Raw genomic sequence first — 15,873 nt, forward strand, 5'->3', positions numbered from 1 at the left:
GCCTAAACCCTTACTTCGGCTGAAGAGTAATAAGAGTTTAATTCGGCCATCCTCTAAATTGGTTTTGTCTAGCCAACCACTCTTTAGCTGATGTTCGGCTAAAGAGTATTAAGAGTTGGTTTAATCCGGCCAACCACTCTTTAGCCGATGTCATTTTCTTCGGCTAAAGAGTACAAGAGTTGGATTAGTCCAGCCAACCACTCTTTAGCCGATGTCCTTACTTCGGCTAAAGAGTACTAAGAGTTGGTTTAATCCAGCCAACCATTCTTTAGCCGATGTCCTTTTCTTCGGCTAAAGAGTACAAGAGTTGGTTTAGTCCAGCCAACCACTCTTTAGCCGATGTCCTTACTTCGGCTAAAGAGTATTAAGAGTTGGTTTAATCTAGCCAACCACTCTTTAGCCGATGTCCTTACTTCGGCTAAAGAGTACTAAGAGTTGGTTTAATCCAGCCAACCTCTAAATTGGTTATTCCTGCCAAGTTAGAATAAAATGTTTGGTTATTCCGACCAAACGTCCTGCAGCCTGGATCCTTATCTCGGGCTTAGGAGGGGTGTTGGTTTTTCCAGCCAACCTATAGATTGGTTTTTCTAGCCAACCTAGAGTAAAATGTTTGGTTATTCCGACTAAACGTCCTGCAGCCTGGATCCTTATCCTGGGCTTAGGAGGGGTGTTGGTTTTTCCAGCCAACCTATAGATTGGTTTTTCCAGCCAATCTAGAGTAAAATGTTTGGTTGTTCCGACCAAACGTCCTGCAGCCTGGATCCTTATCCTGGGCTTAAGAGGAGTGTTGGTTTTTCTAGCTAACCTTGCTTTTGATGTCCCTAACTTACTAATACAATCTCTTACAAAAAATAACTATGCTGAAAAGAATCGACTTTGTTTAATTGAGAAAAAAGAAAATTACACATACTTGTAAAAAAAAAAAAAACTAAAAATAAAATAGTTTGAGATTGGCAGTATTCCATGGCCTAGGAATGGCTTTGCCGTCCTCATCTTCCAAGTGGTATGCCCCTTTGCCAGCTAATCCGACCACTTTACAAGGTCCTTCCCAATTAGGCCCTAACTGCCATCTCCTGGTACCAAGGTGTTTCTCATTACTTTGCGCAGCACCCAATCTCCGATCTTGAATTGCCTTGGATGCACTGTTTTGTTGTATTTCCTGGATAACTCTTGTTGGTATGAGGCAATGTGAACTAGTGCTCTTTCTCTTCTTTCTTCGGCGAGGTCGAGTTCCAATGCTATGGCTTCTCTATTCAAGTTTGGATCAAAATTTTCGCTTCTAATTGTGGGAAGGCCAACTTCCAGTGGGATTACTGCTTCCATGCCGTAGGCTAAGGAGAATGGTGTTTCTCCTGTTGATCGTCGAGGTGTGGTGCAGTGAGCCCATAAAACATGAGGAAGTTCCTCCGCCCACTTGCCTTTTGCCTTCTCTAACCTTTTCTTCAGTCCATCCAAGACAACCTTGTTTGATGCTTCTGCTTGGCCATTTGCTTGAGGATATGCTGGTGTAGAATTGTAGAATTCTATCTTGTATTCTTCACAAAAGCCTCTAAAGATTCTACCATCGAACTGAGTACCGTTGTCTGATATTAAGGTCTACCCTCAGGCTCTGTATATTAACTTTCATTTTAATTTTGGTGAAATATTGAGATATGATCCCATGCACGCATTTTTATAATCAAACTTTTCAATTCTTCAAAGCACCAGATTAAGTTAAAGATGTAAAGAGTCCACTTTCAAGACAGAAATTTAAGGGGAAAAAAATTTAAACATTAGGCAATGAAATCTTGTTGCATTTACAATGAAAATTGATTGATTTTTATGGCTAATTTGTTAGCATGCAATTTTAGAAAATTTTAACTAGGGGTGCAACTCAAGCATATTTAGCTGGGTTGAGGAGTTGCTCAACTTGTGATCAGAGTTGTCTAAACCTTCCCGAGTCCGACCTCTAGCCCAATTTTATGTGCTCAAGGCTGGCTCAAGCTCAATATATTGAACTTGGGAATAAGAAACTGTTGCTCATAAAATTAACAAAAAAAAAAATGGTTTCATTCACTAATTACAATTTTAAGTACAAACAATTGGCATGAACAACTAAGCATTAAATCCGAATATGGTCCTACTTATGACAACAGTAGCACCAACAAAAAATTTATAATTGGAGTTAAAAGAAAAAATCCTAAGCTTGAGCCTTCTAGCAAAATAAACTTTGAGTATTTAACTGTCAATTTAAACCAAATTAGTTTGATTTCTTTTCAATTTAAACCATTAATTTGTTTTTGTTATGTAAAACGGCTGGGAAAACGATATTTTATTAAAAAAAAAAATAGGAAAACATTGTAACACTTGGGTGTTTTAATCTATTGGAAGGTGTATTTAATCCTTTTATTTTCATTTTGGGAGTCTTTGGAGTTGTTGTATGTTGGTTTTGGAGGAGTACAATCCGATTTTAATTTGTTGGGTTTGTTCGTTCGCGTTTGTTCTTGGCAAAAGTTCCTTGGAAACTTAGAAATTCTGTTCTGGGGTCGACACTAGCCTTCCTAAGGGTCAACCCTTACCTGTTGATGAAATTTCTAGAAGTGTTGCTAGAATTTAGGGTCGACACCAGCCTTAGTAGTGTCGACACCTGCCTCTTGTTGCTGTCTACAAGGGTCGACACCAGTCTGGGAAGGGTCAACCCTTGTATATTGCAGAATTTGAGTTTAGGTGCTGAAATTTAGTATTGACCCTTCCTGTCCAAGGGTCGACACCTTGCCTTGATAGTATTGTCATTTCTTCCTGAAGGGTAGACACCCCACACCAGGGGTCGACCCTTGCTTGTTTATTTTCAAAATTTTGGGTCCGAATGGGCCCTACCTTTGGGGGGTTTTGGACTTATTCTTTTTATTGACCTTAGGGCTACTTTTCTACTACTATAAATAAACCTAAACTACTTGTTTCTCATTATTTTTTTCTCTCCTTTCTCCTCCCAAGTCGTGAGTTCTCTCTTTTCTCTCTAAACTCAAACTTTTTCACTTAGATCTCTAGATCTACTTGTTTAGAGTGATCTTTTCACCTTGGTCCTTTGAGAAAGATTGTAGATCTCGTCAAGAGCTTCCTTTTGATGCAAGAGTTTCGTGGTTTCGTCGCCGGTGATTTTTGGGTTATCATTTCCTTGCTTCAAGAGGTAGGGGTTTCTAGTTCTCATTCAATACTCTCATTTATAGATAGATTTGTGGTATTTTCCTTATACAAATACAAAATTTACATTTTTAAGCATATTGTGATAAATCATGGGATTGGGGGTTTGAGGTTTGAAGTGTTGGGGTTTACTTGTTGGGTTATGATTTTGGGTTATGGATTTAGGTGCATAATCAATAGAAAAATTAGAATAAAAATGTGTTTTTGTGAAAAGCTTTAATTTCTCTTAAAAATCCTAGTTTGGTTCATGAAGATGGGTGATGGTTTTGCTTAAATTGAAAGTAGTATTGTGAAATTGAGAGGTTAAACTGCATATATACAGGTTTAATTGAATTTTGAAAGTGTTTGGAAATTTATGTAAAAATTGTGATTGAACTCTTATTGTTGATCTTTTAAATTATGTTATAATATGAAACCAAATTTGGGTAAATGAATTGTTAATGATATGAGATTTGTGATAAAATGATGAAGTGAATATTTAAGAATTCTATCGTGTTATGTTGAATTGCATTGAGTTATGTTAAATTGTGTTAAGTCTAGGTTGGGTTAAGATGAGTGTGAGTAATGATAAATGGGAGATTGTGAAATATGATGGTGTTATGTGAAGGAGTTGTATCAAAGAAATTAATGTTGGAGATTGAATTCATAGCCTTGGGTAGTAATTGATAGTCAATGTGTTGTGAAAATTGAATTTGAAGACTTGATAATGTTAGGTTTTTATTCTTGGCAATCCCGTTTGACAAAACTCATTTCAATTGTAATTTTGTTCATCTTTTATTTCAGTGAGGCTATGAGTTTTTAGATGTGAATCCAACTCGAATTGTGCCTTACAGAGATGTTTCAGAAGTTAATTCTTTCATGTTTGCCACTTCGTTAACTAAAATGCAAAAATGCATTCGAAGTTGCTTGTCCGCTCGAGCAGCCGTTTGTGCGCTCGAGCAGAGAATGTTTGGTTCCAAAAGTTTGAACTGTCTACAAAAGCACTGGAAGTTGTGTTTTTGCGCTTGAGTGTTAGTCTGCTCGAGCGGCCACTCTTGCGCTCGAGCGGAGATCGTAGATCAGTTTACTATAAATATATGGTTTCATCCGTTTTTAGGGTTAAGGCTTCCAGATCTTCTTCTTGGATATTAGGGTTTATATCTAGAGCTTCTTTGCTAGTTTTTTTGATGTTTGTTTGAGTTTAACTTATGGTTTGAGTTTAACTTATGGTTTGAGAAGTATACATCAAAGGATTATTTGTTTCATTCAACACAAAAGAGATAGAGAGAGAGAGAGTTGTTCTTCAGTGGATTCCATGGAATTCAGGCCTGAAGCTTTGGTGGATTCTGAAGTGGCTCATCGTCATGATTCGACATGGGCATTGTTGAATCAACGTTGGGCAAGATAATTCAGAGGTGAAGATAGGGTTGGAAGAAGCACATAGGGGTCGGTTTGATTTGGGCGTGGATTTGCTAGGTAATTGAGAGTACACTTGTATAATTCCTTTATGTCTTCTTAGTGAATTGTTTTGTGGCTTTTACCCGTGATTTTTTTTTATCACAATTAGAGACACTCCAATTGTGGTTTTTCTACGTTAAAATCGTTGTATCAATTTGTCTTGATTGTTTGATTGAGATTATTGTTTATTGCTTAAAATTGATACATAATCACAAATCAATATCTAGGGGATTTCTAGATTTTTCAGATGATAATATGAAAAAGTAAAGAACTAGTTTGAATCCAAGAATTGTGAACACATTAAAGATGAATCTTTATGTCTCTTTGTAATAAAAACAATGAATGATTTGATGGATAATAGAGATGGTGGTGGAACATATTGTGTACTTGTTATATAAATGGAATTTTAACATATGGTGGATGTGTATTGAACTAACGTGTTACGGGAATAATGGAAGATGTGTTGGTATTGCCCACTAATTATAATGATGGATTGTGATGTTACCTTGGGGTCCGTTTCCCGTTGTATTTTGAGCCGGCAAAGCGTGGCACTTGAAATAGGTTTTGCCTTCCTTTCAGAGTAGCACTCGGTAAATCGTGAGGTATATTAAGGCTTCGTGTTCCTTCCGGCCTGTGACCGATAAAGCATGAGGTTCCGTGTTCCTTTCAGCTTGTGACCGGTAAAGCATGTGACTCATGGAGATGACTTGTTAATGGATCCGGTGTTGGATATGACATTATTTGAAAGAATGGAAAATGAAATGGTAATTGGGTTAGAGGTTGGTGATGATGAACTCACTGGATTGCTTGTGACTATATGGGAAGATTGTGAGTTTTGTTTTGTAAATAATTGAGAAATTGAATTAAAAAGGGTTTGTTATTCTTGTGTTATGTTTGAACTCTAATTGATAATGTAAACGTTAATGTGATGTAATCATTAGACAAGTGAGAGTTAAGTGTATGACGATCATCTTTATGAATATAAAGGAAATTTGGATTTTGGTGTTATGTAGTTGTAGTAATTGGAAATAGTATAAGGGAAAAACGAAAATGAAATGAGGAATATTAAAATGGAAATGAAATGAGGAATAATTTGGAAGCGGATTAATAAATTTAAGATGATGTTCTTTCTTAAGTGCACTTTTTTTCAAAGAGAATTTATGGCTTCCTAATGATGAGAGACAACATTTGTGGCAGAGAATTTTCTTAAATGTTCAAATGAAATTTTAAGAAAAAGATACTCTACGTATAATATTTTGAATATACAAAACATCACCTTAATATATGGTATCACTCTGCATGTATGATCATTTCTATCTATAGGATGGTTATTGTTTTAGAACTATGAGATTCTTACTAGGCAATTGTGCTCACCCCTCGTTATTTCATTTTTTTTACAGGAAGAGAATTCAAATTGATTGGTTGGAGAGTTAAGAAGTTCATGTATCTTTTATGTGTAATTTTATGGTAGATGTTAAAGAATTGAATTCTGTATATTAACGTTTGTAATTATTTATTGGTAACTCCGTAACGGAAGCTTGGCATGTATTATTATTATTATTATTATTATTGTATTCATTATGAGAGAGAATATGTATTATTATATGCCTATTTGGGAAGTAGGTTTGGAGGTTTTTTTTAGCTAAAATAGCTGTTGGAAAATTGGTTTTACATATGCTTATTTTGGGTCATCTTTGAGCTCAAAATTGAGTGGGCCCCAAACGTCTTTTGGGGTGGGTCCGAAGAGGTGACGTGTTCCTTGCCGCATGGCAAGTCACACGGTGAAGACGGTTCGTCAAAACCATTTATGAGTGAATGAGAAGTTGATGTCGTTTTTGGGTTCGTGGAATGAATAGTTAAAAAAGTAAATATGGGTTTCTTTGAAATAGGTTGTTCCACATTGAAACTTTAAGAGAGCTTGTGTATGTATATAAGTTTTAAACTACAACACTTGGGTTGGGCCCATTCCCAAGTTTGTAGAAGGGAGAAGTTATAGACAAAGTGAACCTTAACCCAAACCACCACACACGTGCGTGCGCCGCCGTCTAACCAGTCGGCCGGGCCGAGCGTGGGTGTGGGTTGGGTCGGTTCTTATATTCATTTTTTGGACAAAATTTATTTGAATTTTTAATGAAATAAAATTCAAATTTTGTGCCAAAAATTGAATTTATTTTTTGTCCATTTCTAGTTCGAAATTCAAACAGGTTAAACAGTTCAAAACTATTTGAACCCTGGACAGATTTAGTTCCAGCCAGACATATTTAAGTCTGTCCAGCAGTTACCAACAGATAGAAACTGCTGGCAGTTATCTGTTGCACTTGTCCAATTTGAAATTGCATCTGGTCACTTCTAATTTTGTACCTGTTCGAGTCTATATAATTCTAGATTTGTTCCAACATTTGGTAGTCCGAAAATATTCATTTCTTTTATCTGCTTTTTGTTCTCTTGCATCAAATATTCTTCATATTATTTTAGGAAAAAATTCAGAGAGTTTAGAACACAAGGTTCTATTTCGCCGGACAAATTTGTTTGGAGTGCTACTACAAATTTGTGCAGATCATTGTATCTTGGGAGATAGATGCCATTTAACCGTAAGCACCGTAGCGGGGGTGAATCTGTCTTAAGGATACAGTGTCACACACTTGACTTGATCTTTTATTTTTCATTCGGTTCGACAAAATAAATTCTTTAAGTTATTTATTTTATTTTGTTTGATTTAATTTCAATTTATTTTATTTACACAGAAGATTGTTGCAACAATAGCCACAAAAAACATAATAGGTTTTTTAGCCCAATAAGATAAAACATCACGTCCAATCTATAATCATTACATTCTTTCTCTCACAAAAAAGCCAAAAGTCCTTTCTAAACCAAGCTTTTTAGCCCTAGGCTAAAATAGCCAAAAAAAACTAAAAAGCCAAAAAGCTAGTCCACTTCCCAAACCAAGCCTATGTTTCTATTACTCAAGGGTAATAGATATTTATTTATTTTAAAAAATGGGCCTAAATTAAATACTTTTGATAATAATTCCGAGTAATTAAAAATTGGGGTGTGACAAAGTTGTGTATAGTTATACAGTATAATAAGATATAGGCGGTGTTTGGGAAAGATTTTTTTGTGGTTTTTTTGCACTAAAAGGCAAAGTAGTTAAAAAACCCAAAAAAAAAAATAAAAAATCCAAACAAAAAATCACATTAAACCTCATAATCATTTCACTTTTTTTCTCATAAACATTACATCTAACCACAAAAAAACTTAACTATCTTCTCAAACACAAAAAAAAATTTCTCTAATAATATCATACAACTAAAAAAACCTACGAAAAAACTCACTTCCCAAACACTCACATATATTCAAGGTAAATAGACATGTGGCATAATATGATTGGAGATAGGATTAAATTGACTCAAATTGACAACTTTGGGAATCAAAATAATAACAATTAAAATTTAAGGGATTAAAATGATAAGAATGACTTTATGGGCTAAAGTTGTCTTTTAGCCATATTGTTCCCGTTAACAATATACACGGATGTAAGAGCTATGACCAAATTGATTCAAACTGACTATTTTAAGGACCAAAATGACAAAATTGAAATTTAAGGGACAAAGATAAAAAAGATCGCATACTTTAAGCATTAAAACTATCTTTTATTCAAGTTTTGATATTTGGAAAAAGAAAACTAGTTCACCCACTTGATAGTGCCCAATAAAACTATCCTTATTTTCTGTATTTTCTTTCATTACTACATAAATAATTAAAAATTACACTTTGACAAATGAAAATATCTCATTTTTATTAAAAGTGTGACAAAAAAAACTAGATTGATAAGAGGTTGTTTGTGATGTCCTAAATAAGTACACGTTTTGGACTAAAAAGTTGAGAAAAAAAAAATGGTTGTTTGTGATAATTTTTTGACTTTTTATGAAAAAATGTGTATTAAAAATTGTATAAATTAGTGTCTAGGAGAAGCTTTTTGGCGAGTAGGCAGTACGGTGGCAACATTATGCTGAGTAATGTATAGGAGATGCTTGCCTCCTTTTCGGGCATTGAATTGGATGGTGCTGTTCGACCCATGGAGGCCTACCGTGGGTTCCGTTTTGCTAATCAGAACTGTTCAATGTGTAGAACTCGTCGAGTACTATATATTTGTAAAAAATTACGTTAATCGGATATTGATAGCTATCTGATCGAATTAGTTTTTTTGTCAACCGTTAACTATAACACCATCCATTTTTTTATACAAAACTGATTTGATCATGTAGTTAGCGAAATCCGATTAACATGATTTTTTTATAAATATATAGTACTCAACGAGTTTTACACATTGAACGGTTCAGATTATCAAAACGGGATCCGTGATGGGCCTCCACAGGCCGAACAACACCGTTTTGTTTATGCACTCGCCTATTCCCTTTGTCCAACCAAAGTCAGCTAAAGTACAACTCATGTGAGAAATGAGTTGTATTTTTTTTATATAAAATTAATTTTTTATATTTTTGTTGATAAATAGTAAATTTTTTTAAATTTTTTTAATAATTTTTTGATTTTTTTAAGAAACGTCAAACCAACCCAAGTCTATATCTTTTATTTATTTATTTTTTATTTTTTATTTTTATAACTTTATTATCTGTGTCTATGATACATACACAGAGCAAACCAGACGACAAACAGGCCATCGTTTGCCCTCCCTCTCGTATAGCCAATCGCTCTTACTCCCATTGACTGACAGTTGCCCATCGCCCATCGTCCCTCTCATCGACGGCAATCACCGTCCCTCACTGTGGCTCACCGTCTTATCGCCACGGTTGGTACACCGTCTCGCCTCCTATCGATTTTGATTCAGGTTTCTCTCTCTCTCTCTCTCTCTCTCTCCCTATTTCACTCTAGCTCTAGGGTTTTTATTTTATTTTTTGATGCTGTCGAATCTTGATTTCTGTGAAATGAGTAAATGTGTTTTGATTTTTGTTCTAGATTTAGGGTTTTTATTTTTTATGATCTGTTCTGCTAAGGAATAAATGTGTTGATGGAGATTTGAAGTATTTTGCTGATTGATTACAGCAAACCTGAATGTTTCGAATGGATTGCAGAATTGCAAGCCGTCACACCATTTGAGTTTCGAGTGGAATCACTGTCTTGGGTATGCATTTCACTGTTTTCCTTCCTTGTTCGCTTGATTCGTTTTAATCCATGCTCATATTTGTATTGATTGGCGATTGGCGTGAATGCTGTAGTATGGTGTTTGGTTGGGTTTTTATTAATATTTATTGGTGTCATACAAGTTGTGTTGGTGGAATTTGATAACATGATACACGTGGGGTATAAGCGTTCTCTTTGACAGTTCCAATGGGTGCTTCACTGGAGAAAGTGTAATAGTGGATGTTAAGTGGCTGTTCATAAGTGAGTGTTGGGTTTTCAAAGGTTTTACAAAATAGGATTACATCTGCAGGCAGGCACATATATAAGTATCTTTTTTATATTTTTGTTCCATAGTCATGAGAGAAATAGAAACTAGAATTTCCCATCCGTAGTGTATGTTGTATGATTCTTGTAATATTGATTAGAGTAATTCATCTACTAATATTGATTAGAGTAATTCATCTACTTCTGATTTGAGTTTCTTAAGGTGGTCCAATGAGTTCTCACCATTCCAATGTTATGGTTTTTTGTGATATGAAGGTAATTGTCCTGGTTGATATAGCTAGATTCGAATCAAATATAGCCTAATCACGTGTGTCTTTGTTGATTGTGTTCTTTATTTTCCACTTACCAGCTATGGGATTTCTTACTATACTGAGGTAGGAAAATCAGTGTGCTCTATTAATTGGTGTTCGTGAACCACATGCACTTGTTTGGTTGCTTTTGATCCTAGAATAGTTATGGACAACTAACTATGCTCTGACTTTGCAATGCATCGTAGTACTGAGTTTCTATAGATAACTTCTCTTCTCTATTTTTGAGCGTAGGTGAACTGTACATGGTTGTATGCAGCCCAACAGATGGTACATTAGTGGCAACAGGGGGTGGAGATGACAAAGGATTTCTTTGGAAGATTGGTTAAAGAGATTGGGCTTTTGAGCTACAAGGTATTAGTCACTGATACATAATTGCCTATCTAGAAGTTATCAAAACGCTTGGCTCACACCGACCATCTTTCTAGAAGGCCTGCTAGGGAAGATTGTCACAAACAAATCATCCAGAGACAAATTTGTTATTTTCATTTTTTTTACCTTAATAATCTCTCTTTTCTTTTTCTTTCTTCCTACATTTTGTTACTTTGAAATAGTTTTTTTATTTTATTTAGGAAAGTTATAAACTCCTAAATGTATAGAATGATTCCTTGTTTCAAGTTATTCATGCAGTTCCTGTCATATGGGGTTTGGCATCCAATACTTTTGTCATTAGTTTAGATTCACATCAACTGCTACAAGTCATAGGCTACTAAGATTACATGTCATAGATTTTTTGTTATTTTTAATTTTCTTTTTTGGAACTCAAAATGCTGACATTACTTTTCAAAACAGTATTGTTTGGGAAAACTATATGTAAACCCATATGGTTTATTTCTTCCCAAAAAAAAAAAGTGAAGAGAAAGATTTTTATCCCTGGTTACAACATCTCTGATGATTTTCGTTAAACCTGACTTAGAAATGAAAGGGTAAATATGGTTACCCCATGGACAGCTCCATTTCCCTACTTATAATGCTCTTGAAGGGCCAAAACCAAAGATAAAGTGCTTACTCTGTTACTTTTCAGATAGTGCTACTAGTTAAACATCTTAAAAAGTATTTTACCTGAATGCCATTTTTAGCACATCAAAGTTATTGTTAATGGTTGTCCAATTACAATTTAACTTAAGTGACATGTTGTCTAATCACAAAATCAATTTAAGTAGTATATGTCCCCTAGGGTTCCCAGCAGTTTGGACGTAGTTCTCTTCCCAATAAAGAGGATAAATTGGAGTCTCCTTAACTTAGAGTCTCCTTAACTTACCTATCAAAAGGAAATTATTTAGAATGCACAATTCTTTTATACTTTTTAGGTGTAGGGAAAACAGAATTTATGGGTTCATACTTATTATGGTGATCTTGAGTTTCGGTCAAATAATTGACGACCTGGTACTTTAATCATTTAATTACATGTGTAGTTGTCCAACGTCATCTTGGACTGCAAATGATTTTGTTTAGCTGTCTGCATATTTCAATCCAGTATCTAATGATTTTATGGCTCCAAAAAAAAAGTTCATGATTTTCGTTTTAAGATGATTTCTGTTTAGTCCTTTTTTTCTCTGCCTTCAATCACTGTAGCATAAATTGGTCCGTGATTCCTTAATCCTTGTGTTTTAGTCGAAGCTTTTCAAAAACCGTGCAGGTCATAAAAAATCTGTGTCTAGTTTTGCCTTTAATACGGATGGACAGTTGTTTGCATCTGGAAGTTTTGATGGACTTGTTCAAATGGGGGACATAAATTCTGGGAATCTCAAGTGTACGCTTGATGGTCATAATGGGGGCATTGAGGTGAGATTTTATGACTACTCTTAGTGTTTTTTGTCACAAAGTTAATATATGAAGATTGAGTATGAACAATCTGCCTACACAGTGGATCAGGTGGCATCCAAAAGGACATTTGGTCTTGGCTGGTTCGGAGGATTCCATTGTTTGGATGTGGAATGCTGACAAAAGTGCCTATCTTAATATGTTTTAAGGGCATGCTAGTTTTGGTCACAACAAAATAGATATTGTGCTTATATATGTATATTTAAGGATTTTCATTCAGAAACTAAATTTTAGAGGTATGCACTTGTTTCCTTCTAAAGATTTGTGTTCTGTTTTGTCCTGTGCAGGTAGTACTTAACATTCAATTTTTCTGCTAAATTCATAATAGTGTAATTATATGCTTGATGTGCTGCAACATATCTTTTCGTGGAAATTTGAATGGTCGTAATATGAAATGCTTGAAGTTAATGGGGGAAGATGGGCCTTATCCTCCCTAATACCCATGGTCAACACATGATCTGTTGACAAGGCATAATATCTTGTTTCAAGATACCTATAAAGTTTATGATGGCTGAAAATCCTAAAAAAAATGAATTCCAGGGCCAACTCAAATGAATTGTGAGCATGGCTTTCATGCCTAAAATGGAGTCCATCATGCTTGCATGTTGGTGTGGTTGAAAATAGCATAAAATAAAACGAAAAAAAGAGGTGAAATAGGATTTCTTTGAAACTACAGAAAGAAAGCTTTGTGCAAGCAAATTGCTGAAGCAGGTACGAGTTATAACCAGCAGAGACATTCTGATTGCCTCTTTGTCCATTAAGTTTCTCACGGGTGTATTCTTCTGCCTTTGCAAAGATGCAACACAGTCATATGTGCAAATACTGGATGTGATCCAGAAGGCAATTTTGGATTTTGAGGTCTGCAATTGTAGCTTCGAAGCATGGCCACCTTAAAATTTCAAGTCTTGAACTTCTAATTATTGAGCTCATGATATTTCAGTTTAAGGGCTAATTCTCGATTTTTTAGGGTGTTTGTTGCATCTGTTTAAAGACCCATCACCAGCAATGACAGCATCCAGTAGCATTGATTCATGTCAAAATTATATGTAAGAATATAGCACATGCGTCTTTTTCATGTTTCTACTTTAATCTGATTATTTCATTTCTGTGTATTTGGTGCCATTTAGTAAACTGCTTTTTTCTCTATTAATGTTATTCAACAAAAAACGAGAAACTGGATGAACGGTTTGTGAGTTCTGGGATGGTTTTGTTTCTTTCTGAACAGAAGAAAATTTGAATTTTAGGCTGGTGGTATTTGTTTTTTGGATTTTGCTTTTCATTATTGACGAAGAATGTTCTATCTTCTGTAGGTCATTCAAATCACACTGAAGGATTGACATGCTTAACAATAACCTCTGATTCAACTCTTGCTCTTACTGGTTCTAAGGACATCCCTGTTCACATTGTGAATATAACTACTGGGAAGGTATTAATTCTTGTTGGATTTAATACATTTGTGCTTTTCTCATAGTTTTGTTTTTGTGTTTTTTTTTTTTTGGGTTGGTGTGTGTGTGTGTGAAGACTTGAGACAAATGACATCATTTGGCATCTTAGGGCGTCTGCTTATCTTGGTATTTTGGGCATTGCTACATAAACCCATGTCGCTCATTTAGTTGGAAGATCTCTCTCTTGGGTTTCTGGCTTATAAGCCTCATGAATCATAGATGTTTGTGCACACTAGCGCCTTGTTCTATTGTATCTGCTATTCCCTAATTTTGGTCTCTAATAGTCAGGGATTAGAAGATGCTGCGAGGGTGGGTAGATGGGAAAAATGCCTAGCCTTGGGTATAATATGGTCTTAGACTTGAACTTGCATAGGGTTAAAAATGAGCCGAGCCGAACTTTAGTATGTTTGGACTTGTTTATTAAGAATTTATCGAGTTTGAGCTCAAGCTCGAGCTCAATTTCAATAAAAATTTAACAAACTGAGCTCGAGTCGAGTTGACTTAGGCTTGACTCTAGATCGAGCCTATTCATGAGCCTTAACGAGCTAAAAAAATTATAAATTCATACTTGCATATAAGACTAAAGTTAGAATTGAAACTTTGATTATAAAATTTTATATACAATATATATAAACATACATTGGAGGGGGTGGCTGAGATGTTATGTATGATGAGCTTGGGTAGCCTCTGTTTTTCGTGTGCTTGTTTATAGCTTGTTTGGCTTGAGGCTTGTCTGTTATTGAATTGGAACCGCACCAATTTTCTACTGCTGTTTTGGATTATGCACATGATTGGTCTTGCCATGGGTGCCGACATAGTTGGGATGTGTGGCTTTGACAATGATGCATTTTAAATCCAAAATTTTGTCTTGTATATCTTTTTTTCATCAATAAATTCTCTTTTGCTGATAAAAAAAAAGTAGCAAAAAATACGCTGATTATTCAATTTTTATTCTTCTTTCACATGTGCCTCTACCTAGAGATTATTTTGTAGTCAAAGTACATAAAACACATCTTTGTACACTATCTCAATAATCACATTATCTCAATTATTTTGATTGAAACACACATCTTTGTACATTTCTTGCCTTTATTTTGCCTTTAGCCCAAAATTATTTCTAAAGAAGAGGCAAATTTTGCCTCTGAATTAATTTGTGTTTTTCTCAGGTCAGAAATAGCTTGGAGAGATGCAAAATATGGTCTAAGAATTCTAGGACTTTGTGCTTCAAGTTTTTAAATTTTTGTAATATATGTAATCACAGTAATTTCTTTTATTATTAATTCCTTTGTATATACTTTTGAATATTCAACTTTCATTTAAGAAATATATGATGTTATTCCATTCAATATGTGATTGTGATTCAAAGTATAGTATATAGTGCATATTACATTCTTCAAATGCGTACAAAAATAATATTGATTATTCTTCAAATACATCAAACCTTTTTTTTATCATTAACTGAGAAATGCATATAACGTGTGTGATCTTATCTCATTTTTAATCACATGTTTTATTTGTGATCTAAATGTTTATTATCACAAGTTTTATTAGTTATACATTACACATAGTTAAAATGCAATGTATAAAAAAATAGAGAAATGTATTATTGATTGATTGTATTGTGTATCGATGTACTGTCTATTACAAATGGTTCCTTATATAGATGTAGGTGTAGTGGATGGTGGTAGTGGTGTAGTGGGTTAGGTTTAGTGGAGTAGGTGAGGTGGTAGTGGTGGTAGGTGATGGTATGGTAAATTCTAACAGTCCCCCGCAAACTCAAGGAGGATAGAAACTAACCAACTTATCCTCCTTGAGTTTGAAGAGAGGAACAAAACAAGAAAATACATAAAAATAAAAAAGGATAGGAGACACTGTATGGTCGTGTCAGACTGTTGGTGAAGACACTGAATGGTTGTGTCATAACGGTGTAGAGGACACTGTATGGGGGTGTCATAACCATGTAGAGGACAGTTTATGGGGTCATGTCGGACCGTTGTAGAAGACAGTTTATGGGGTCATGTCGGACCGTTGTAGCAGACAGTTTACGGGGTCATGTCGGACCGTTGTAGCAGACACTATTGTGACAGTTGTGGTGACAGTTTACGGAGTCTTGTCGAACCCTTGTAGAAACTAACCGGAATCTATGTCGGGACAGTTTACAGAGTCTTGTCGGACCCATGAAGGAGCTAACCGGAATCAATGTCGGGACAGTTTACAGAGTCTTGTCGGACCCTTAAAAAGTCGCACCCTCAAAA

General features: G+C 35.1%; 1 pseudogene; it reads left to right on the plus strand.

The window, feature by feature from the left end:
* Positions 1–5,330: 5,330 nt before the first annotated feature.
* Positions 5,331–14,964, plus strand: LOC114273037 (uncharacterized; annotated as a pseudogene).
* The last annotated feature ends 909 nt before the right edge of the window (positions 14,965–15,873 follow it).

Source organism: Camellia sinensis, chromosome 7 (assembly GCF_055761805.1).
Source record: "Camellia sinensis isolate YWXY chromosome 7, ASM5576180v1, whole genome shotgun sequence".
NCBI classification, from domain to species: domain Eukaryota; kingdom Viridiplantae; phylum Streptophyta; class Magnoliopsida; order Ericales; family Theaceae; genus Camellia; species Camellia sinensis.